Below are 27,325 nucleotides of genomic sequence, written 5' to 3'. Positions count from 1 at the left end.
ATTCTGAATACTCTGAGACTGTCACTGGCAAGAAGGAGCTGAGAGCTGTCACTGAATTAATATATCAGGTGATGCTGGAGAAAAACACTCCCTTCTGGAGGATGGTCTACTTGCATTGACAGCAAAGAATTAGACCTAGCCTTCGAGGTGATATATGTTTTACTGGAACATTCAATTAACCAGAACGTTGCTATTTTGGAGAATTTTGAGAAAACCCTTGTTTAATTGCCTTGAGTTTCTCAAGCTATTTGAGGAGCAAAGATAAAAAGAGAGACCATAAGCAATCAGGAGCCTGACATTCATTGAAAACCTCTGTTGGGGAGTACTGACTTCCAACAGAGCCTGATCATCACGGTGGTCTTAACTGTTTATGTAACATCTTCGGTAATCAATTCCTCATCCAAATTTTTAATGTCAATTCCTTGAGTAGTCTTACTGCATTCAGTAGTGTTTTGTTAGATTCCATTGATATCTCAACAGTCCATACTCTAGACTTTTTATCATCTGAGCTGCGAACATATTCCTAGGTCCTTTATGAAGCCTTTTTGATAATTTAACTACAGTTTGCACACAAAGGTTAGAGAGCAGGGCTGTAGAGACCTCTTATCTGGTCTGAGCAACCCTGCCTTCTCAAAAACTGTTGTATTAGCGCAAACAGTGTTCATACCTTACACAAAATGTAAAAATAAATTAAAAAGCCACTTTATTCTCCATGGGACTTCCTTGGTGATCCAGTGAGTATGACTCTTGTGCTTCCAGTGCAGGGGGTACAGATTCAATCCCTAGTTGAGAAAGTTTTAAATGCCATGTGGTAAGGCCAAGTAAATAAATAATAAAATAAGACAGCTCTACAAATAAAGTATATTAAAATTAGGATGATCACTGGGTCTATAGGAAAATAAAGGAAGTGAAGCTGGAGCATGTGTTACATTTGCTAGATGGACTGTAAGACCAGTCATGCCTTCCTTAGACCATCGGGTCATATTATGTGGAAGGCACGTTGGAGTGAAGTAACCATTTTAGAGGGAGTTTAATGGAGAAGAGTCCAGCTAGAGACACTTAGAAAGGCTTAAGTAGAAACATCGGGGATTGGGTTGACCCAGTCCCCTTCTGGTCAACTTTTCTAACATCCTGATCTTTGTGAGTCATCATTTCCCTTTACCATTTAGTGCCATGCTGGATAGATTTTTTTTTCTTAAGAGTAAAAACAACTTAGAAAGATGAATATGTGTAGCTGAGCTAAAAAAATTAATCAGCCTTAAGTAGAAGAATCACTTATGGACATCTCATTCATTAGAAAACCACTAATTTGACATCTGTACTCACTTAGACTTTTATATAATCACTCTCTGTAAAGACAGCATTCAAAACATATACACTGTAGCTGCAGATGTAAGAAAATGTCTAACCTCCATAAGAAACTTCACTATATTCAGTTAACAATTTAGTGGCAGAGTAAGAACTAGATTCTAGACCTCCTATTTCCCAATCTAGTATTTTTTCTCCTAGTTGATAATTTAAGATGTTCTGGAAAACAAATAAAAAACTCATGCATTTCTGTGTAAATGTTGCATGTGGGCTATTTGTATACAGAGGAAATAAAGCAAAAGTTATTATTTTTACACAATTTCTATTTCACAAGTACTTCCCTAAGTACTTCGTATACACAAAGTCATTTAGTCGTGCAAACAGCTTTATAAGGTGTGAACTACCGATAGGCCTGTTTTAAAGATGAACAAACTGAAGCCCAGAGAAGTTAAGACTCTTAGCTAAGGTCGTACATCTCCTAAACAGTCAGGCCTGGGCTACAAATCCTGGATATTGACCTCCAAAGCACTGCACTATACTGCCATTTTTATGTTCTTGTGGCTGTTTAGCACAGAACTTGGAAGTTTAATAAATAGTCCCTGACTAATGATGTGCTATAAGGAATCACCTTGGCCTGTTTAGGGGCACTAAGATCTCAAGGTCTCTGGAATTTGGATGAAAGAAGGCAGATTGAGAATACTGGAGTTCCTGAAGGTATTGCAAAGGTGGAAAGTCATCATAGTTACAAAGTGGAATCTATTCCAGAGTACCCCTGCAAAGTTGCAAAGGTATAAAATGGGCCCTGGGTTGATACTGAACCAAGGGGTAGAGGATGAAATTGGTGCCGTAAGACTTCAGGGAGACAGACTATTTGAGTGGGTAGACTAACAGTGGAAATAGTAGCAGACTTTATTTTCTTGGGCTCCAAAATCACTGCAGATGGTGACTGCAGCCATGAAATTAAAAGACACTTGCTCATTGGAAGAAAAGCTATGACCCCCAACCTAGACAGCATATTAAAAAGCAAAGACGTCACTTTGCCAACAAAGGTCCGTCTAGTCAAAGCTATGGTTTTTCCAGTAGTCATATATGGATATGAGAGGTGGATATGAAGAAAGCTGCGTGCCAAAGAATTGATACTTTTGAACTGTGATGTTGGAGAAGGTTCTTGAGAGTCCCTTGGACAGCAAGAAGATCCAACCAGTCCATCCTAAAGGAAATCAGTCCTAAATATTCATTGGAAGGAGTGATGCTGAAGCTGAAACTCCAATTCTTTGGCCACCTGATGCGAAGAACTGACTCATTGGAAAAGACCCTGATGCTGGGAAAGATTGAAGGCAGGAGGAGAAGGGGATGACAGAGGATGAGATGGTTGGATGGCATCACCAACTCAATGGACATGAGTTTGAGCAAGCTCTGGGAGTTGGTGATGGAAGCCTGGCATGGGGTCACAAGGAGTAGGACACGATTGAGAGACTGAATCTAACTGAAGGCTGCAATAGAATAGATATTGTAGGTTCACTATGATGGAGAAAGAGAATTGAGAGAAGTAAGAAAACTTGCAAGTATGCAAATGAGGTAGAATGATTTTTTGGGACAAGAAGGTGAGATCGTTCCAGACTTTGAGGTCATGGGCAAATATTTCAGAGGAAGTGGATTTCCACCAAGGCATATGTCAATATTCTACACATATCACTGAAGGGGCCTTGGTGTAGGAGCCAAGCCTAACTTTGAGAGGTGAGTGGAAATTCAAAGAGCTTGGATAGGTTAATTCTCTGGCTCTCCTTCAAAACTACATTTGTTACATATTTTTTCAAAATTCATTTGGAGAGATTTAACCTCAATATCATATAGCCACTTGAAAACACAAACATCTTGTCCTTCACCAAATCCATACTTATAGAGCAGATCAGTTCAGTTCAGTTGCTCAGTTGTGTCTGACTCTTTGCGACCCCGCGAATCGCAGCATGCCAGGCCTCCCTGTCCATCACCAACTCCCGGAGTTTACTCAAACTCATGTCCATCGAGTTGGTGATGCCATCCAGACATCTCATCCTCTGTTGTCCCCTTCTCCCCCTGCCCCGAATCCCTCCCAGCATCAGAGTCTTTTCCAAGGAGTCAACTCTTCACATTATGTGGCCAAAGTATTGGAGTTTCAGCTTCAGCATCAGTCCTTCCAATGAACACCCAGGACAGAACTCCTTTAGGATGGACTGGTTGGATCTCCTTGCAGTCCAAGGGACTCTCAAGAGTCCTCTCCAACACCACAGTTCAAAAGCATCAATTCTTCAGCACTCAGCTTTCTTCACAGTCCAACTCTCACATCCATACATGACCACTGGAAAAACCATAGCCTTGACTAGATGGACCTTTGTTGGCAAAGTAATGTCTCTGCTTTTTAATATACTGTCTAGGTTGGTCATAACTTTACTTCCAAGGAGCAAGTGTCTTTTAATTTCATGGCTACAATCACCATCTGCAGTGATTTTGGAGCCCCCAAAAAATAAAGTCTGACACTGTTTCCACTGTTTCCCCATCTATTTGCCATGAAGTGATGGGACCAGATGCCATGATCTTAGTTTTCTGAATGTTGAGCTTTCAGCCAACTTTTTCACTCTCCTCTTTCACTTTCATCAAGAGGCTTTTTAGTTCTTCTTCACTTTCTGCCATAAGGGGAGTGTCATCTGCATATCTGAGGTTATTGATATTTCTCCCGGCAATCTTGATTCCAGCTTGTGCTTCTTCCAGCCCAGCGTTTCTCATGATGTACTCTGCATATAAGTTAAATAAGCAGGGTGATAATATATAGCCTTGACGCACTCCTTTTCCTGTTTGGAACCCGTCTGTTGTTCCATGTCCAGTTCTAACTGCTGCTTCCTGACCTGCATATAGGTTTCTCAAGAGGCAGGTCAGGTGGTCTGGTATGCCCATGTCTTTCAGAATTTTCCACAGATTATTGTGATCCACACAGTCAAAGGCTTTGGCATAGTCAATAAAGCAGAAATAGATGTTTTTCTGGAACTCTCTTGCTATTTCGATGATCCAGCGGATGTTAGCAATTTGATCTCTGGTTCCTCTACCTTTTCTAAAACAAGCTTGCAGTTTAGATACCATCTTTTGTTATTTGAACATCTTGTAAAGTGAGGTCCTCATTTTATACCCCATAAAGTTTATTTTATAGTGTCTTATAAAGTGAATTCCTCCTCTTACACACCATGAAACTTACCAAAGTTTTTGTTTTCTTTTTTTCTCAGTCTTGTATAGTAGTCTCAGAAGATAGTTATAATGAATACAATTATATTTGGTGACATTTCCAATGAGGTTGCAATTCCCAGCAAGAGCTTAGTTCAGTTTAGTCGCTCAGTGGTGTCCAACTGTTTGTGACCCCATGGACAGCACATGAGTCTTCCCTGTCCATCACCAACTCCCGGAGCTTGCTCAAACTCATGTCCATCATGTCAGTGATGCCATCCAACCATCTCATCCTCTATCATCCCCTTCTCCTTCTGCCTTCAATCTTTCCCAGCACCAGGGTCTTTTCCAATGAGTTAGTCTGCATCAGGAGGCCAAAATATTGGAGTTTCAGCTTCAGCATCTCTCCTTCCAATGAATATTCAGGACTGATTTCCTTCAGGATGGACTGGTTTGATCTCCTTGCTGTCCAAGGGACTCTCAAGAGTCTTCTCCAACACTACAGTTCAAAAGCATCAGTTCCTCAATGCTCAGCTTTCTTTATAGTCCAACTCTTACATCCAGACATGACTACTGGAAAAACCATAGCTTTGACTATATGGACCTTGGTTGGCAACATAATGTCTCTGCTTTTTAATATGCTGTCTAGGTTGGTCATAACTTTTCTTCCAAGAAGCAAGCATCTTTTAATTTCATGGCTGCAGTCACCATCTGCAGTGATTTTTGGAGCCCCAAAAGATAAAGTCAGTCACTGTTTCCATTGTTTCCCCCTCTATTTGCCATGAAGTGATGGGACCAGGTGCCATACTAGCTAATACAAGTGCATAGCTAGTATTCTGCTAAATAGAACTCTTAAAACTTTTGAGTTCTGGATATGTCCAGTAGAATCCATGTAATCTGGGCAATTTGTTTCCTGAGCACAGACCTGCTACCTTCTCCATAGAGTAAGGCTACTAAAATAAGCCAGACACATAATGTATGACAGTTTCTATGAACTATTCAGAAAGGCCAATTCATATAGATAGAAAGTAGATTCTTGCAAGAGTCTAGAGGGAGAGGGGAATGAAAAGTAGCTGTAATGGGTACAGAGTTGCTTTTTAGGGTAATAATAATGTTATATGAATATACTAAAAAGAAAGGGATTATTACACATTAAGAGTGTAAATGTTACAGTATGTGAATTATATTTGTATTAAAAAAGGAGATATAAAGGCTCTTTCTAATGTTGACATTTTCCAAATTTTCACAAATGCGGTGTCCTTTTTTTTTCTTTTCTTAAATTTATATTTTTAATTGGAGTATAATTGCTTTACAATGTTATGTTAGTTTCTTCTGTACAAGAACGTGAATCAGCTATATGTTTATATATATCCCTTCCCTCTTGAACCTCCCTCTTACCCCACTCAATTCCACCCTTCCAGATGAAGTGTCTTTTTTTTTTTTAAATAGAACTCAACCTGGAATAGAGTACAAAGTCAAAAAAAAAAAAATTGATGATACAATCTTCTCTTTGCTCCTGGGCTTCAGACTACAATTTTTGAAGCTCCATCCAATTGCTGGCTTCCTAGCAGTGAGAACTTGATAGTTCTTGGCAATTTTGCCAGATGGGCAAGTTCAAGAAGAAAAGAGATTCACCTGAATTGGGGCCTTAAGAAATGAAAGACAAGTATATTTATCTCAATGGGCTTCAGTCCCATTTCAGTGAGCAGTTTGAACTTGAATTCTAGTGATTTGGCTAACATACAAATAGCGCACGTTATATGCAGATTTCCCAAGCACATGAACACAATCACATTCACAGTTGGAAGAAAGTGAAACAAAATCTATATATAACTGTAGGATCACTCACGAAGCTAAAAATACCCTCTCTTTCAAGACACATCTTTTTTCCAATGGTTGGAAAATAACTTTGTACTATATCCTCTGTGACACTAATGGTCAATTGTAAAATTATAGCATAAAATTTTAATCTGCTCTTTCTCCCCACTTCGAGCAATTGATTCTTAAAAGCCTGTCTCCTGTTTCCTGGATTTTGAGCAAAAGTGATAATTTTGAACACCTGTTTTTGTTTTAAAATTTGTAACATTTGGGAATACATGTGATGACACAGGATGCCTAGCTGTGCAGTTCTTATTCCACTTGAGTCTTAAGTGTATCGCCACTTAGCTGGAGGTTGGGAAGCTTTTATTTGCTGTTTCTGATCACCACCATAACTGGAAAGTACTGCAGTTCAAGGAAGAGGCAGGGCTTGCCCCTTAGTGCTGTGTGAGTTGCTTTAGTCGAGTCTGACTCTTTGTGACCCTTTGAGCTGTAGCCCTCCAGGCTCCTGGGTCCACGGGATTCTCCAGGCAAGAATCCTGGAGTGGGTTGCCATTTCCTCCTCCAGAGGATTTTCCCAACCTGGGGATTGAACCCTTGTCTCTTACATCTCCTGCATTGGCGGCAGGATCTTTACCACTAGCGCCACCTGGGAAGTCCTTGCCCCTTAGAGCACGCCTCAAAGCCTCCGCCAATAAAAGAGATGCAGCACCGAGAGAAGACAGCAAGATGAATGTCGGGCTTTTTTCTTTTTAACACTTCCCAGACCCATTTGATTTTATCTTCCTTCTTTTGTTGGAGGCAATCAAAACAACTTTGCAGCCAATAAAGTTATTTTCCATGCTGTTTTTTTAAGGCATGCTTGGTATATATGAGGTTTTCGAAATGTATATATACTTGGAAAAGAGTATTTTCCTTGTCTAAAAAAAAAAAAAAAGCAAAAAAAAAACCCGTGAGCCTAGAAGCCTGTGAGAGTGCAGGGTAGGAGTAGTGGTAGATAGCTGGGGGCTGGTGACAGATTTGAGGTGAATAATATTCCTTAGTGTATTAAAGACCCTGAGAAGTCTGCATTCAACTATCAATACAGTCACACGAAAGTACATTTCAGTGGTCGTCAAGAGATCCTGTTTGGGAATGTACAGATTAAAAATGTTGACTCTTGGGTTTCACTGGTAGCTTAGTGGTAAAGAATCTGCTTGCCAATGTAGGTGACACAGATTGGATCCCTGGTCTGGGAAGATCCCACTGAAGCCCACATGCCCTGGAGTTTGTGCTTCACAAGAGAAGCCGCCACAATGAGAAGCCCAAGCCCACAACTAGAGAACAGCCTGAGCAGCAAGGAAGACCCAGCATAGCCAAAAATAAACAGACAAAATTATATTTTAAAAAATTAACTCTTACCCTGGCATTTAATGCCTTAAAAGATGTTAAAACTCAGGTTTCTGACCTTAACACACACTTACATTTAAGAATCATTTTCAGACACTATATTGACTTTCTAATTTTCAATCGGGTTGCTTGAACCAGGATTGATCATTGCCTCCAGTCACTTCATCCTGAAGAGTTTTTCAACTGAAGAGTTTTTCTGAGACTTTGCATTTCAAAGTATTTAAAAATCCTCTGTATTAGTTTTGGGAGTCTAGGATCTTAACTTTTTCAACTCTAAATTTCTGGATTTTTCTCTATTCCCTATTGTTTCTTCCTGCAAAGTATTTAATTCTCCTGTGAGTTCGTATCTTAACAATATCTTGCCAAAGGCGGCCATTGGTAGCCGATACACACTCCTAAGGTTCTACTTTCCAAGCTTCTCTGTTAGAGCTGAGGGTTGACTAAACATGTGCTCTGTACTTCAAATGTGAGTGCGTGTGTGCACACTCATAGTTGTGTTCAACTCTCTGCGACCCCATGTACTATGTAGCCTGCAGAGGAACCCACAGGCTGCTCTGTTCATGGAATTTCCCAGGCAAGAGGGTTGCCATTTCCTTCCTCAAGTAAACACAGGCAAGAATTAAGCCAAAATCTTTGCAATTTGGACTGCGTCATCTGAAGTGCTATCCCTCCAGCCTTCTGTGTCAGCTTCCTTGATGCCTGTGTCTTGTGCTTGTGCATGCTAAGTCGCCTTCAGTCCTATCTGACTCTTTGCAACCCTATGGAATGTAGCCTGCCAGGCTCCTATGTCCGTGGGATCCTCCAGGCAAGAATACTAGAGTTGGTTGCCATGCCTTCCTCCAGGGCATCTTTCCAACCCAGGGTTCCAACCCGCATCTCTTACATCTCCTACATTGGTAGGTGGATTCTTTACGACTAGAGCCACCTGGGAAGCCCCATCTTGTGTTAACTACTGCCAATTGTTTTTAAACTTTATGTTAAGGCAGCCCCTGACCTGAAAGTACTGACTTTTATACGAAGTTACATAACCAACGATCCTAAAATTGCAGTGACTTTGCTTGCAAACATGTTGAATTCTTGCTCAGACCAGCGCATGCTGCAGATTGGGTGGCTTTTCCTAGGTTTTCCTCAAAGAGAAGGATCCACGATTCCTTCACGTGACCCTCATCTCTGAGTCCTTTTATTTTGTCATGTGGGCAAGTAGAAAGCATGAGTTGATTATCTTGAGAAAATTTTAAGAACTAGGTTTGGAAGTGGTGTGTATTTCTTCTGTCAGGTCTCTTTGGCCCAAAGTAGTCATAGGACCAAAAAGGATTCTAGTAAACATAATTATCCTCTATCCTTGGGAAATGGGAGAGAGATTGGGTAGCATTATATTACTTGCTTTCATGCTCCCAAATCTTTGTATTTCTAACCTAAGTTTTTCTCTGAATTAAAAATAGATACAAAGGAATAGCTAAGGTGGCTCCATGGTAAACAATCTGCCTGCGATGCAGGAGACACAGGAAACACAGGTTCAATGCCCAGATTGGGAAGATCTCCAGGGAAGATCCCCTGGAGAAGGGCATGGCAACCCACTCCAGCATTCTTGCCTGGAGAATCCCGTTGACAGAGGAGCCTCGCAGGCTATAGTCCACAGGGTCACAAAGAGTTGAACATGACTGAAGTGACTGGGCAAGCACCCATGCACATGAAATGTCAGTTTACTAGGTGCTCTCACATGCATTACATTATTTGATTCTCAAAGCATCCTTATAAGAAATGCTTTTTGATCCCTCTTTGGCAGAAGATAGTGGTAAAGTTCACAGATATATTTTTTTAAACATTTATTATCAAGCTTCTACCATATGTCTTCAAATTGTAGTGCTAGAGAAGACTCTTGACAGTTCTCTGGACTGCAAGGAGATCAAACCAGTCAATATTAAAAGAAATCAACTCTGAATATTCACTGGAATGACTGATGCTAAAGTTGAAGTTCCAGTACTTTGGTCACCCGTTGCAAAAAGCTGACTCATTGGAAAAGACCCTGATGATGGTAAAGTTTGAAGGCAATAGGAGAAGGGGGTGACAGAGGATGAGATGGTTAGATAGCATCACTGACTCAATGGACTTGAATTTGAGCAAACTCCGGGAAATAGTGAAGGACAGAGGAGTCTGGCATGCTGCAGTCCAAGGGGTCATCAAGAGGTGGAGATGACTTAGCGACTGAACAACAACAACTGTACACTAAATACTCTGCTGAGCATTAGTGACAAAAATCTGACCTGGAAACAATCTCTCATCTATTGCTTAAGTTCTAATGTAAGAAATAGATACTGACTGATTAATAACATCAGTAAATGTGCATTTACAAATGAGATCAGTGCTCTGTAGGAAACATGCATGGTTGTGCAAGAAAATATATTAAAAAAAAAACATAGCCTACAAACTTTCTTTTTGGAGCAATGAAAATATTAAAAATTAGATTGTGGTAATGGTTGCACAACTCTGTAAATATGCTAAAAACCATTAAACTGTACACTTTAAATGAGTAAATCTTATAGTATGTGAATTATATCTCACAAAGTTGTCAAAAAAGGAAATATATACTGGAAAAAAATACCTGACCAATTTGCCCATGTTATATGAGTCATATGGACTGTAAACACTTCAGACAATCAAAAGAGTGAAAAAGTACTTAGGTTTTACAATCAGGTCTTCAGGTAATTTCTCTAGGCCTCTTTTTCTTTGATAAATCAGGAAATGTAAAGAAATGTTACTTAAAAGGAAAATCCATGCCAACTCATTGACTTTTTATCTTTAAATTTTGCCCTGTTCTTGGGGAAAATTATGTTAATGAAACAATCGAAGCCACATTTTCCCTTGATGACTTCTTCTGAAACAGAGTTATAGCATACTGTCTGTTGTTTCTCGGTGCTACAATAGACGTTTGAAAGAAAAAGCTAAACAAAGCACACAAAAACACAGTCTAAACTGAGGGGTCCAAGGAGAGCGTCCCAGGAGAACTCAAACCCTGATGTCTGAGCATGGATTGGAGTTAATAAGGGAAGAAGGAAGGAAGAATATCCTGGGACAAGGTGCTGTGTGGATGCAAAGGATCATTTAAGGTATCAAGAGGTGGCTTATTCATCAGGAGAACAAAGCATAAGCAGATATCAGGCTGGAGGGCCCAGGGAGGCTTAGATTGTGTCAAGTTCAGACTTTTTATTTCCCTGTCCCCTAAACAATGGGAAGTTACTGAATACTTCTGAAGAGGAGAGACAAGGTTAATTTCTTTTGCATTGATTTTTAAATTTTAAAAATTAATTAATTTTTTAATTAATTGGAGGGTAATTGCTTTACAACGTTGTGTTGCTTTCTGCTGTACGACAATGCAAATCAGTCGTAACTGTGCGTGTGCGTGTATATGTGTATAATCTCCCCTCCTCTTGGAGCCTCCCTACCACCCCACCTTCCACCCCTCTAGGTTGTCAGAGGGCCAGGTTGGGCTCCCTGTGTTATACAGCAGCTTCCCACTAGCAATCTATTTGACACATGGGAATGTATACAAAGAAAGGCAATCCCAAAGGATGCTCAAACCACCGCACAATTGCACTCATCTCACACACTAGCAAAGTAATGCTCAGAATTCTCCAAGCCAGGCTTCAGCAATATGTGAACTGTGAACTTCCATATGTTCAAGCTGGTTTTAGAAAAGGCAGAGGAACCAGAGATCAAATTGCCAACATCCGCTGGATCATCGAAAAAGCAAGAGAGTTCCAGAAAAACATCTATTTCTGCTTTATTGACTATGCCAAAGCCTTTGACTGTGTGGATCACAATAAACTGTGGAAAATTCTGAAAGACATGGGCATACCAGACCACCTGACCTGCCTCTTGAGAAACCTATATGCAGGTCAGGAAGCAGCAGTTAGAACTGGACATGGAACAACAGACGGGTTCCAAACAGGAAAAAGAGTGCGTCAAGGCTATATATTATCACCCTGCTTATTTAACTTATATGCAGAGTACATCATGAGAAACGCTGGGCTGGAGGAAGCACAAGCTGGAATCAAGATTGCCGGGAGAAATATCAATAACCTCAGATACGCAGATGACACTCCCCTTATGGCAGAAAGTGAAGAAGAACTAAAAAGCCTCTTGATGAAAGTGAAAGAGGAGAGTGAAAAAGTTGGCTGAAAGCTCAACATTCAGAAAACTAAGATCATGGCATCTGGTCCCATCACTTCATGGCAAATTGATGGGGAAAGTGTGGAAACAGTGTAAGACTATTTTGGGGGGGCTCCAAAATCACTGCAGATGGTGATTGTAGCCATGAAATTAAAAGACACTTACTCCTTGGAAGGAAAGTTATGACCAACCTAGACAGCATATTAAAAAGCAGAGACATTACTTTGCCAACAAAGGTCCATCTAGTCAAGGCTATGGTTTTTCCAGTGGTCATGTATGGATGTGAGAGTTGGACTGTGAAGAAAGCTGAGCCCTGAAGAATTGATGCTTTTGAACTGTGGTGTTAGACAAGACTCTTGAGAGTCCCTTGGACTGCAAGGAGATCCAACCAGTCCATCCTAAAGGAGTTCTGTCCTGGGTGTTCATTGAAAGGACTGATGCTGAAGCTGAAACTCCAATACTTTGGCCACCTGATGTGAAGAGCTGACTCATTGGAAAAGACCCTGATGCTGGGAGGGATTGGGGGCAGGAGGAGAAGGGGATGACAGAGGATGAGATGTCTGGATGGCATCACCGACTCGATGGACATGAGTTTGAGTAAACTCTGGGAGTTGGTGATGGACAGGGACGCCTGGCGTGCTGCGATTCGCGGGGTCGCAAAGAGTCGGACATGACTGAGCTGAACTGAACTGAATGCATATAGAGAAAATTTTAATTTTGGGAAGAACACTTTTTTTTTTTTCCTATAGCAGTCATCTCTATAAATTTCTTACCTAATTTCAGCTGGAAGTAGTTGAGTTGGGCTCTGGAACACAAGTCATCAGACTATGGAGGCTACCAGATAGAACAAATTGCAGCTGGTACAGGTTTGTACTTATGGAGGCCTTGGTCAGACCTGACCTACCAGGAAGCTAAGTATTCCTGGTACTGCAAGAAATATATTCAAAAGTATATAGCCATTAAATTTCTTTTTTAAATTAATGTAATTTAAAAATTTGAAGCATAATTTACAATTGTGTGTTAGTTTCAGGTGTACATCATGGTGAGTCAGTTATATATGCATACAGTTATTCTTTGGTAGATTCTTTTCTCATATAGGTTATCACAGAGTATTGAGTAGAGATTCCTGTGTTATACAGTAGGTCCTTGTCTATTATCTGTTTTACATATACAATAGCATATATAAAAGTGTGTGTTCATCCCAAGCTCCCGATATATCCCTCCTCCAGTATGTTTCCCCTTGGTATCTGTAAGTTTGTCTTCAATATCTGTAAGTCTGTTTCTGTTTTGTGAATAAGTACATTTGTAACATTTATTAAAAATTAGATTCCATGTATTAGTGTTGTTATATGATATTTGTCTTCCTCTGTTTGATTTACTTCACTTAGTATGATCATCTCTAGGTCCATCCAAGTTGCTGCAAATGGCATTATTTCATTCTCTTTTATGGTTGAGTAATATTCCACTGTATATATGTGCCACATCTTCTTTATCCATTTCTCTGTCAATGGGCTTTTAGTTTGCTTCCACATTAAAATTTCTTGATGATGCCAACAGCATGGATCTTTGAGATTTGAGGTTGCTTCCATAGAGAGATAGGGAGCAGAAGGTTCTGGAGTATACTGATTATTGATTCATCATCTAGTATGGAATGCTCAATCATGAACCCAGAGCACATTTCTGAGGAAGCAGGGTGGTGTTGAAAGCTGCGTATCTACCTTCTGGTGTCTTCATTTCCTCTATATACTTTTCATTGCTTGCTGGCCACTTCAGTATTAAACTGAAGCAAAGGTAGTTGCCAAAGCTACATCTCTGTTCTAGCCACTACTGATAGGTGACCTCTTCACGGTGGCATGACTGCATTTGTCATTTTCAACTGGCATCAATTCTGACTACTTAGTGCCCGCACTATAGCATTCTACTTTCACCCCTTGTCTTGGCAGGTTTTCAACCTGGAAATAACCTTTGTGAATTAGCCTAGCTCAGCCTGACTGTGATAGGCTGTGATATCTATATTGGAGCATAGATACATTATTTGGTAAAAGATTCTGCTTTCTTTCCAGCCAAAAACCCAAGTGTGGACTGGCAGAGACCTCTGCCATGGTAGGTATGATGAGTAGAACAATTTGAGATGCGTGCAGAGGGAACAATGGAAATCATGTATTAGTCAAAAGCCCTACAGCACTTCTCTGAATTAAGATCTTATAGTTAAGCGCACAGTAGAGGGGATTTCCCACTTCTAACCTGGCAATCCTGGGAAATTCTCTAAAGCTGCTTGGTCACTTCAGTTGTTCTTTGTGAGTGAAGTCTATAAACATGGGAACCATTTGTCCTTCACATGCAGTCCAATGAAGAAGACAGTTTGCCTTCTACCTATGAAGATCCCATGATAGATACTGAGGTTGGAGCAATGCGTATGTGATCATATTTAATTTTAATAACAAAGTCATGTGAATATATGTTTGTCCTCATTTTGCAAATGAGAAACTTGAGTGTGGGGTGGTTAATTATTACAGTAAAGATTATGCAAGTGGAAAGTGGCAGAATGTGGTTTCAAAGCCAGATCTTTCCTAATATCGTAGGACATGCTCCTAACTTATTCAACACTGACTCTTAAATATATTTTGATAAATGAAGAACCCTGAAGCACAAGTTGTATATGTCTTGCCAAGATTGTAGTTCTGATTAGATACATAGCTGGGCTTCAGTTAATATCCGTTGGGTTGTCTCTTCTTGAAGAAGCCCTTTCAAGTATTTTAGGAACAAGAGAAAGAAACTCAAGGTGAAGGTGACTGACTGTCACATCCAAACTGTTGAAATTTAAGCACAAAAGAACAGGGCTCATTTGTAAGCAAACATATCAGAACTTACCAATATCAGTGGGAACCAACTCCTCGCCAGATTAATTCTCTTGGAAATATGCCCACTTATCCCAGCAGTGCTGAGTGGCAACAGAGAATAAGCATGGACTTTGAAATCACAGGACCTGTGTCAAACCCCAAGTTCACCACTTTCCAACTGCTTGAACCCGGGATAAACATTTTTCTCTCTGAATCTGGATCTAGAGAAACATGTGGTTGCATACTCACTCTGTCCTTTATAGTACTGCTTCTGATCATTTTCTTCCCTTCGTCTCACAGTCTTTCTCTCTCTTCCCTTCCTGTCCTTCCTTTACTTTTCTTTCAACCATGAGTATTCAAAGCCCTTTCCAGCCACATCTTCCCTGGTATGTTTTATCATGACAATACTGTTTCCTAGCAGGATGGTGGTTCTCATCTCTGTGCCTCCTTTATCTCTTCTGGCTGGAATAGCTTTCATTTCTCATTGTCTTCATGAGATTTTACTTGTCTTTGAAGATCTAACAGAAGTATCACATTTTCATTGCCATCATCTCTATTTCCCTCTTTACTCTTCTCCAAATAGAACTGCTTTCTTCTCTCTGGTCAAAGATTCCATCTTCAAATATTGAGTATTTAACACCTCATCATGTTTGGCTCATTAACAAGGCAGAACTGTTGTCAGATATCTTATAAGAAGGATTGAGATATCTTATGGAAGATAATGCAGCATAGTAAAAAGGCCAGAGAAAGAAGTCTGTTTTAGCCTTTAGAAGCAAGGAAAATAGTGTGGTGTCTACCAGTAGGATCAATCCTGTCCTCTTCCCACACCCCTGTTCCACTCATTCTTTGGTTCTAGGATTGGATTTAATCAAAGGTAGATTTCATCTTATTTGCAATATAATACTGACTGGTTGTACTTGGCCGGGATAATGGGTTAAATGGAGTTTTGCATCTGTAGCCAAGTTTAGTGATTGATTAATGATGTCTCATGATTGATTAATGATGTCTGCCAGAATCTTAGAAAATTAAAATGGCCATAGGCATATGCACGTTTACTCTCCCTGGACTAGACAGTTTCTGAGTCCACATCTAGTGCTGAAAGTTTATAAATAAGAATTAATCAAATCTGACCTTTATTTAATGCTTCACAAATTATTCTGATGTCTACATTATGAAGATCAGTGCCAGTGAAGTGTTAACAAAGATTTCAGCGTTCTGGACTGTTGTATAAACTAGTTGTGTCTGTTCTTGTTCTTAGACTGCCTCATACTTAGCACTTCACAGAACAGGCTTATTAACTAAAGTTAACTAATAGTATTATTTTCTGCTATGCATGATGAAATCCTATCTGTTTCATTTTGGTTTAATCTGAGAGACACTAGGTTCTCTTTGGTATGAAGACTCCTAAGGACAGACTGATGAATAACACTGGTGACTTTACTAATGTGTTCCCCAGCGTTTAAAGTAAAACTGATGTGAAAACAAATGTACAAAATACAAGGTGAGGTGTACAATCACAGAAGTTTCCACCCCTGCTTTTCAAGCTTTTCCACCAACACTGAAGAGACAGATTGCCTATATCAAAGAATCTGAAGCCAGCATCCACAATAGGAAGTCGTAAGTGTAAATGGTTTCTAAGGATTCTCTATTGATATAATTTTTAAAAATTTTAAAATCCTATACAACAGCATATCTTTTTGTTATAATTGATAGTGTTTTTCTCTTAAGGTCTTTACATATAATTTGTGAACAACAACAAAAAGTGTGCCAGGTATCCTACATGGATTTTGGGGACTTTTATACATTTATAGGGACAAATATATCAACACATATATGTATGTTATAGAAAAACACACATAGATAGAAAAGTGCTATAGATGGACGTATTCACAAGGCAAGAATAGAGATGCAGACATAGAGACTGGACACGTGGACATGAAGAGGGTGGGATGGATAGAGGGAAGCCGCTGTGAGGCACAGGGAGCTCAGCTCAGGGCCCTGTGATGACCGAGAGGGGTGGGGTAGGGGCAGTAAGAAGGAGGTGTGAGAGGGAGGGGGGATATATATATATATATATATATATATGATATATACATGTATCAGCCATACATAATATAATAGATATTCTACAGCATAAACTAACACAACATTGTGGGGCAACAGTACGCCAATTAAAAAAAAAAAAAGAAGCAAGGATGGTTCCAGCAGAGAAAGATTATAAAGAATACAGGAAGAAGCTATTCATCTTGTTTTGCAAAGGATAATAAGGAAAAGCTTCATCACTGAGGTCAAACCTGAGTGGGGAGCAGGAAAGGTAATTCATTCAGAAAAACAGTTTGTGTAAAGAAATAGAGATTTTAAATGACACAGTTTGCCCAGAAAACTGAGACTAGTTTTATGCTACTGTATATGAAATTTCCAGATTGGGCAAAGCGTGAATAAGTCGAGAGAGAGAGGGAGGGGCCAGAATGTACAATAAGCAATTCTGTTAGGAACATTCCATTTTTCTAAATATGCATTTTTCATTAAATTTATAATTGCTCTTTTCCTTCTTGCTTAACTTCCTACTCACAGACCAAAAGCCGGATCAGGTGAAAGCATTTTTTCCTTATTTCATTCATAAACCGTACTTCAACATCAAATCATCCGTGGCAAACCTCTGTTTGGCCTTGGCTGCCTATCAAAGTCCTCCTCTCACGCGTGATCAATGGTCCTTTCAGCCCTGGAACTGAGCCAACAGGAAACAGCCCACTGATGAAAGAGTGAGGTAGCAATAGAGTGAGACCAAAACGTTCTGACCAGAGGCAGGTTGAGTATTTCTTCTTAATAAAAAGCTTTCTGCTGGTATAGGGATTGTTCATGAAATGACCTGCAAATGGGTGGCAATGTCCTCAGAAAGTCATTAATAACCACCACCTTATGTGTTTAACCTCCAGATTATTTTGAAGAAATATTTACAGTAGAAACTTAGATGTTGCTGCAGAAAACCAGCTTATTTTGAGGGTCTGCAGAACCAGAAACCTTTGAAGATGACCTTCCAGCATCCTTTGGCAGCTTGCCAAAAAGGTACCCTCCTTACGTACTGGTCCTGGTTCTCACCAGAAAGAACTGGATGAGATCTTCACACGCACAGGATCAGAAGCAATGATATTTATTTTCCTGAGAAGCAAAGGGACTTTAATATTTGTAATGTGCATTAGCTTTGAAGTCCTCTGTGAATTTTTCTCGGTTGGAATAATGGACTGTATTTCTAAATTCTTTTGGGTTATGCTTGTATCTTATGCAGTCTTAAGATTATTTAGTCAAGGTGGTACTGGGAATAATGGAAGTTGTTAGTAAGAGGATTTCCACAGTTTTGATACCTTAAACTACATAATATTAGCAAGAGCTACTCAGTTACCACACCTTGACCTCCAACTTCCAGCCTCCAGAACTGTAAGGAAATAAATTTATGTTATTTAAATCACTCAGTCTGTGGTAGTTTGGTATGACAGCCCTAAGATACTAATACAGCTCTCCTTTACTAATCTTAAAATATGTAATTAATTGCCAGATTGTGTCATTTCTACTCCTTAAAAACTTCATGAATTCACCTACTTCTTTTGGTCCATAAGGTTGTGGTCATTTCCAAGATCATTACATGTTTTTTCTTACCTGGACAAGAGAGAGAGTCTCTCATTAGGTCAGGAAGCTTTCCATCTCATGTCCCTACAATTAATTCTTTCTAGTAATAATAATATTATTTAAAATCCAGCAACGAAAACTTACAGGATCTAAAAAGTTTCCTTAGAATGAGACCTTGACTGAATGTTCAGATCTTGATCTGAACATAGCTTTTGCCTCCATCTCCCTCTCTGATTTTGTTTCTCTCCAAAGGCCCCCCTGCTCTCTGTGCTGTATCTTCAGGATTATCTTTTCAGGCCCTCTAAGGACCATATTCTTTCATTCTTAGGCCTCCATTGCAAGAGGGCCAGGTTTGATTACTGGGTCAGCAACCCACTCCAGTATTCTTGTCTGGAAAATCCCATACAGAGGAACCTAGTGGGCAATGGTCCATGGGGTCACAAGAGTTGAACATGACTTAGCAACTAAACCGCCCATCAAACTTTGGTCCATTTTCTCTGCCATTACAATTTCTCCACCTCTGAACCCCACAACGAGGTTAGTCTACTGTATGACATACTTCCAGGACATCTTTTGTCTCCCCTATAACAATATGCATGATATATTGTTGTAATCTACTTTCAGTGATGTTAACCTTAGCCTGGCTGAGATCCCAGAAGACAAGGAAGTTATCTGTCTTACTCACAGTTGCATATTCATTACTTACAGTACAGTGCCTAGAGCATAGAACATATTTAAAAAGTATAACTGAATGCTGTTGATTGAATCATTTAACTTGGATTTTAAACCTCACTAACTGGACCTCTCCTCTATACATGGTCCTTGTCTTTGTTTCAGTAGCACAAAAATTAAAGCCATATCTAAAAAAAAAGTCAATAGAAATAGAGAGACATAGATAATTTATCAGTTCAGTTCAGTCGCTCAGTCATGTCTGACTCTTTATGACCCCATGGACTGCAGCACACCACGCTTCCATGTCCATCACCAACTCCTGGAGCTCATGTCCATCACATCAGTGATGCCATCCAACCATCTCATCCCCTTTCATCCCCTTCTCCTGCCACCTTCAATCTTTCCCAGCACCAGGGTCATTTCCAATGAGTCAGTTCTCCGCATCAGGTGGCAAAAGTTTTGGAGTTTCAGCTTCAGCATCAGTCCTTCCAAAGAATATTCAGGACTGATTTCCTTTAGGATGAACTGGTTGGATCTTGGAGTCCAAGGGACCCTCAAGAGTCTTCTCCACAGTTCAAAAGCATTGATTCTTTGGCACTCAGCTTTCTTTAAAGTCCAACTCTCACATCCATACATGACCACCGGAAAAACCATAGCTTTGACCAGATGGACCTTAGTTGGCAAAGTAATGTCTCTGCTTTTTAATATGCTGTCTAGATTGGTCATAGCTTTTCTTCCAAGAAGCAAGCATATTTTAATTTCATAGCTGCAGTCACCATCTGCAGTGATTTTGAAGCCTAAGTAAATAAAGTCTGTCACTGTTTCCATTGTTTTCCTATGTATTTGCCATGAAGTGATGGGATTGAAAGCCATGATCTTAGTTTTTTGAATATTGAGCTTTAAGCTAGCTTTTTCACATTCCTCTTTAGTTTCATCAAGAGGCTCTTTAGTTCCTCTTTGCTTTCTGTCATAAGAGGGGTGTTATCTGCATATCTGAGGTTATTGATATTTCTCCCTGTAATTTGTGCTTCATCCAGCCTGTCATTTAAATACATAGACACAGATATATATATTTACACACACTCACAAATTTAACTTGAGAATCAATGCAAATTCAGTTAAATCCACTCTATCTACCATTTGGGTGCTACAAAACCATCAACAACTATTCAAATGATGAACCTGAGCAAATATAGAGAGATTCCCTGTAGCCTATTCTCGTCCCAAATAGAGGTTTGGTCAAAGGAAAGGCGGCCAAAAGGTGAAGCCTGTGAAAAAGAAAGAATACTATGGCCTGAGGATTTCCTGGGAAAGTGAGGTAAACCACAAGAGTCAAAAGGAGTCTGTATTCTCTTTATGATGAAGTGGCCTGAAGAACATTTCCCTTGGCCCAAGGAGTAATAATCCATGATTTTGTTTTCAACAATACATCATATTATGATTGTTTATAATTCTGCCTTCCAGGGTCTAGAACTTTTCTCCCTGTGCCTTTAGATCAAAATTACAATACGTCATTCAGTTGTTCAAATAAGCAAAAATTCTGATGCTCTATTTTTGTGTCAGGAACTCTACAAAGAATAGAGCAATAAATGAAAGAGACATGATCCTTGAGCTCTGGGGACTTTACTGTTTATAAAGCATTTTATAAAGGTATTGTTTTATGTATTCTCCAAACTACCCCAGTAAGCAGATGTTGAAAGTGAAGCTAAGATGATTCAAGTGAATTGCTCAGGATCATAAAGATATGTAATGAATGGAGCTAGCATCTACATGAAGTTCTTCTGACCCAAAGTTCATGTTCTTTCCACTGCCCTCTGCCTCTGCATAAGTGAATTTCATCCTTCCCGAGATTACAGTGATTTCCATCTGTGCTGAAAACCAGAGGGGAGGAGTGATCTGGTGAAAGATGCTAGAGCATGGATTTAAGTGTGGCATTCTGAAGAATCAGAACCAGATCCGGCTCTCTCTTACCAGTCTAAAAAAAGCTCTAATTTGTAATTCCTGGAAACTTAAGAAAAACTTCTGGCAGTTAAGTTGGGACAAGGAGACTAGCTCTGTCTAGTGGGGCTGAAAGGGAGAGTGCCAAAAAAATATATCCTACTGTAGCAGTGTCCTGAAGAAGAACCTTTAGTGGAGAAAGAACTTGCTTTGTAAACAGAATAACCAGAGCATCAGCTATTATCACAAAAGAAAATTGACAGATACTAAAATCTGTTAAGAACTTTTGAAAATATACATCTATTAATAACTGAGTATAGGATCCACATCCTTAAAATATTCTATTCAAATATTCATGCCAGGTTGGGCTTAGCAAAGTGAGGTTGTGACTATGGTGGAAATATTTCCAATTTTCTATAGCTTGCTTATTTAAAATATACATTTACTGTATAATTCCATCAGGTATAGAGTCAAAGCATTTAATATTTGGAAGTATTCTTGTTACACAGAATAGGGAAACACAAACTTTTATGAAGGAAATAGCAAGTAAGGACTTGTACCAATAGGATACTCGTTTTGTGAGAACACAAAATATTTTTTAATTAAGCTTTAATTTTGAGATCATTGTAGATTTACATGCAGCTGGAAGAAACAGACTCACAAATATAGAAAACAAACTAAATGTCTAACTGTTAGTCACTCAGTCATGTCCGACTCTTTGCCACCCCATGGACTGTTGTAGCCTGCCAGGCTCCTCTGTCTATGGAGTTCTCTAGGCAAGAACACTGGAGTGGGTAGTCATTCCCTTCTCCAGGGGATCTTCCCAACCCAGGGATTGAACCAATGGTTACCAAAGGGAAGAGAGAGAGGAGGAGGGGCAAATTAGGGGTATGTGATTAAGAAATACAAACCACTATGTATAGAATACATAAGCATTAACGATGTGTTGTACAGCACAGGGAATTATAGACATATCTTATAATAACTTTTGAGTAGAATCTGTTCACTGTGCTATACACTTAAAACTAGTATAATATCATCTATGCTTAAACAAAAATACATAAATCAGAGGGATCTCACGTAGCAGTTACCCAGTTACCTCAATGTAATCACTTGCAAAACTATAGAAAAATATCAAAAATATGGTATTGACATTGATACAAATATAAAACATTTTCATCATCACAGGGATTCTTCATGACTCCTTTTTATAGTCACATTGATTTCTTTCCAACTTTCACCCAGTCCTTAATTTGTGGCAACCACTAATCTGTTTCCCACTTCTGTAATTTTGGAACACCAAGGCTCAGCTAAATTTTCCTGCTTGAAAATACTTCACACATGTCACAAATCATTGCTGGGAGAATTAAATACCTCCCCATGCAATGTCTCTAGCAGGGGATACTTGCAAATTTGTGTCTTGTTTCCCCCGGGATTTGTCCAAGTACTTTTTTCCTTTTCTGATTTTTATCTACATCCTTTTGCTGTAATACACTGTAATGGTGAGTACAACAGTTTTCTTGGATTCTTTGAGTCCAGTGATAATCAGTCATGAGGATGGTGTTGGGAACCTTAACATAGTAATATTTTTATTTCATTAAAGTCAGTGTATTCTGTTTATAATAGCCAGGACATGGAAGCAACCTAGATGCCCATCAGCAGATGAATGGATAAGGAAGGCTGTGGTAAATATACACCATGGAATATTACTCAGCCATTAAAAAGAATTCATTTGAATCAGTTCTAATAAGGTGGATGAAACTGGAGCCCCTTATACAGAGTGAAGTAAGTCAGAAAGATAAAGACCATTACAGTATACTAACACATATATATGGAATTTAGAAAGATGGTAAGGATAACCCTATATGCAAAACAGAAAAAGAGACACAGATGTACAGAACAGACTTTTGGACTCTGTGGGAGAAGGCGAGGGTAGGATGTTTCAAGAGAACAGCATCAAAACATGTATGTTATCAAGGGTGAAACAGATCACCAGCCTAGGTTGGATGCATGAGACAAGTGCTCGGGCCTGGTGCACTGGGAAGACCCAGAGGAATCGGGTGGAGAGGGAGGTGGGAGGGGGGATCGGGATGGGGAACACATGTAAATCCATGGCGGATTCATGTCAATGTATGACAAAAACCACTACAATATTGTGAAGTAATTAGCCTCCAACTAATAAAAATAAATGAAAATAAATAAATAAATAAAGTCAGTGTATTTTAAAAATTTCCCCAGAGACTTCCTATTTGATTCATGGATTATTTAAAAGTATGTAGTTGCATTTACAAGTACCTGGAGATTTTTCTATGATCACTGTTATGAATTTTAACTTCATCCCACTGTGGTCTGAGAACAATTATTTTCAATTTTTGAAGTCTGTTGAGTTTTTTTTTTTTTTTCCAAACTGTCCCAGGGTATGATCTATCAAGGTATGTTTTCCATAGATATTTGAAAATAATGCATGTTTTACTTTTGTTGGATGACATGTTCTATAAATGTAGACTAGATCTCAGTGGTTGGTGGTGCTCTGAGTTCTTCTATAATCTTATCGATTATTGGCCCAATTGTCTTTTTGAGTTCTATCAGTTTTTGCTTCATATGTTTTGCACTCTGTTTTCTGATTCATGCACATTTAAGAATACTGTATCTTCTTGGTGGAGTAACTTTTATCATAACATAATGTCTCTCTCTGTCTCATAATTTTCTTTGCTCTGATTATACTTTATCTAATATTTATATTTTTGTTTTCTTTTAATTAAAGTTTGCATGGTATGTTTATTTCCATCTATTTACTTTCAACCTCCCTAAAAATTATGCTTGAAATGAGTTTGTTATAGACAGTATACAGTTGGATCATGTTTTTAATCATCTTGTCTTTATCTTTTAATTGGTATATTTAAATCACTTACATTTAATGTAGCTATTGATTTGTTAGGGCTCAAGTTATCCATCTTACTCTTTCTTTTGGCTCTTTTTCACTTATCTGTTTTCTTTCTCTTGCCCTTTCGTGGGTTGCTTGAGTATATTTTAGAATTTCATTAAGATTTCTTTATAGTGGTTTGACTGTATCTCTTTGGATAGCTACTTTTAGTGGCTGCTCTAGTTATTACATAACTTAACACATACACATATCATTACTTAGATTTCCTGGTGTTACTAGTTCATCTGAAGTGGAGATATCCTACCCTCTTTTATAAACTTTATCTTCCCCTGTTTATAATATAATTGCCTTAATATTTCCTCTACATACATTTAGAACCACCTCAACTGTACTGCAGTTTTTGCTTCCACCATCAAACCCCAATTGGTTCACTAGCCGATCTGTCTTCTCTTCATCTTTTCAAGTAGACTAAGTTTTGTTTTTCTATGTAATATGCAGGGGGGTGGGGGGGCGCGGTTTGTTGTTGTTGTACTTAACAGGAGGAATATATAAGATATACAACTACTCCACCTTCCCAGAAGTGGTTTCACACCATTTATTTTTATGACAAAGAGGTTATAAATGGTTTTTTTTTTCTTGCTTGTTTAGTTCTCTTCTTTTTCCTTCCCTTTCCTTTCATTTTTTCCTCCTCCCCTTTCTCCTCTCTTCTTATCTTGTTCTTTCCTTTTCTGTTTCCCCTGTGCTAGTCATTCTTTATTTTTGCATTTTATATTTGTTCTCTGTATCAATCTTAAATTTCCTTTTAATACTCATTTTGTAACCAGTTAATCAAACATCTAAGCAGAGACCTTGGTGGTATTCTAGCTCTTTCTTCTTCTTTGCCTCAATATGTACAAACTTGAGTTGCTTCTTGGGGAGCCACAACCAAATTTTTTTTTTTTCCCCCACAAGCCTCTGTTGGTGCACATTCCCTTCTTTGAGATGTAGTCAGAACATCTCAGGTGTCTTCTCCAAAGTATTTTGCAGAAGCCCTCAGCAAAATAATCTTTTCTGACATGGTAGAAAAAAAAAATGGGTTTTGGATTTATATTGCGCTGGGTTTGAATTCTGGATCTATGATTTTTTTGTTTGTTTGTTTTTATTTTTGTGATTGTGGGCAAGTTATCTAACTTCTTTGGTTAGATTTCTTCTCAGTAAACTGGGTATTTAGTGAGATAATGATTGCAAATTATAAAACACAACTCCTGTTACATAGTAAGTGTTCAATAAATTTTAGTTAAGTCTAAAGTTATTCATTCTCAGTGCTCTTCAGCCCCCAAAGATCACTTTACCAACTTTGGCTATCAACTTTTTTTCTCAAGGTCAGTATATATCTATCACTATCTTTGTTGTTGTTATCTTGTTCTTTGGACAGATTGTCTGTGTGTGGGATGAAGAACTTTCTGAGATAATTAGGATTTATTGACCATCATTATAATCACTATGATTATTTTCATCCAACTCATGCTCCCATCTTATGACAAACAAGTTCCTCCACAAATATTTGCTTGATTAATAAAGGGGTACTTCTTAAGCACATACTCTTAACCTCTCATTTATGGTACCATAACTATCATCAGATCCAGTGTTAAATTTAGCATTTTTTTTTATCAGGGTGACTTTGCTCTTCATTTGCATATGACAGAAAGACTGCTCAAAGAAAATCTAGATAATTGTTGATTTGGGACAAAATCACTTTGACTTTTATCTCTTCATGAGAAAAAAAAGCTTAACTAAGGATTATTTCAGGAAATTAGCTCCTGTGGTTGTTTATGTGTAATACCAGTTCCTTCTGGATTTGATGAGTTCCATGCAAGAAAAAATACAAAGCTCACCTTACATTAGAAAATACATAGAAGGAAGGTTTCATTGTATTTGAAATCTAGTCACAGATGATGAAAGCAAAGTTCATTTTAGTTAGAAAAGGAATTTCCAACTATCTTCCCCAATATTTTTCACAAATTACTTTTTATATTTGTATTTTAACTTATAGCTTTATACCATGATATTATTTTATTAAAAATGCAAGATGTTTTAGATAAATATAAGCATAAAACAGAAGCATCCCCGTCCCACCCCCCAAATGTTTTCCTGTTATGTGTACTGTCTCTTTGTCCTGCAAGCTTCTTTTTTTTCCTATTTCTTTTGGTCTTTATAATCAAAGTGGACATTGTTTTTCAATTTACTAGTAATCCTTGGCTGTCCATCGATAATTGGAATAGGTGTTATAAGGCTTATGAGAAGTTCTGTGTTGGTTTTGTCAACTGGTGAGCTTTTGAATAAGATGGCATGATGGTAACCAAATTATTTCATTGATGTTTACCCAAATTTGGTTTGCCTGGTGTCTCGGGAGCTAAAGAATCTGCCTGCAATGCAGGAGACCCGGGTTTGGTCCCTGCCTCAAGAAGATCCCCTGGAGAAGGAAATGGCAACCCACTCCAGTATTCTTGCCTCGAGAATTACAAGGACAGAGGATCCTGGCGGGTTACAGTCCATGGGGTCACAAAGAGTCAGACACGACTGAGCTAGGAACGCTTACCCAAATAGCTGTAGTTGTGAGCTTAGGGGCTATTTGTTCCTCCAGACAACATTCTACTAACCTCCTGTTTGAGAAACGCAGGGCTGAGAGTGTGGAGAACTGGGGAACAGTAGTGGTAGCAAATTCCACCCAGGTTCTTGGAATCCAGCAAAGAAGGGGTGCTAAAAGTGTCTTCATTCTGTCTTTTTTGTTCTTGACCTTCCTAATTGTCTCTATGGGTGTGATATTCTTGAGTCCGAGGTCTCCCTGGCTCAGGGAGGATTTATCCGTAGGATGACTCTTCTATTAGACTGAGGTAGAAATTTTGCCTGAAGTTGGAAGTAAAGATACTGTTATACTGGTGTCTAATAGCCCTGGTTCAGTCTGTCAATGAACCCTGTCTGAGACCTCTTACTTATTCTAATATTTAATGGCACAGGGTACTGCTAATTTTTGAGCCATTCTACATTCCATACCATAACTTACCTTGGTAAGTACACTTCAGTGCCTTTTCTCTTTATAGGTACTTACTGTTCAATTTCTCTGCTTTGTGGTTTTCTTCATCTATTTTCATTCTATCTCAAATTCATTGGCAGTTCATTTTTTTGAAGTTCTCTTCTCTTCCATTTTCTTTGTCTTTAGGGTTTATAGCTTTGTTTCAAAAAACAGCAGATAATGATACACATTTATTCATCTATGTAGAACTTTAAATCTTTCTAAGTTGTTAAAACAGAACTGTTTTTAATAACTCTAAGATTACCAGGGTAGAGATTGGGTTAAAAGGAATACACGTGCATGCTCTCTGCAGAAACTTGGCAAAGGTCAATGATATTTTGAGAAATTTTTCACTTTAAGTTGACTATTAAAAATGTCTGGGTTAGAACATATTTTAGGGTGATATCTTATCCCTTTAATTGACCTAGAAACCTAAAA

Source organism: Cervus elaphus, chromosome 21 (genome assembly GCF_910594005.1).
Source record: "Cervus elaphus chromosome 21, mCerEla1.1, whole genome shotgun sequence".
NCBI lineage: Eukaryota > Metazoa > Chordata > Mammalia > Artiodactyla > Cervidae > Cervus > Cervus elaphus.
The sequence above is the reverse complement of the archived record's forward strand: the minus strand, read 5'-3'. Positions refer to the sequence as shown.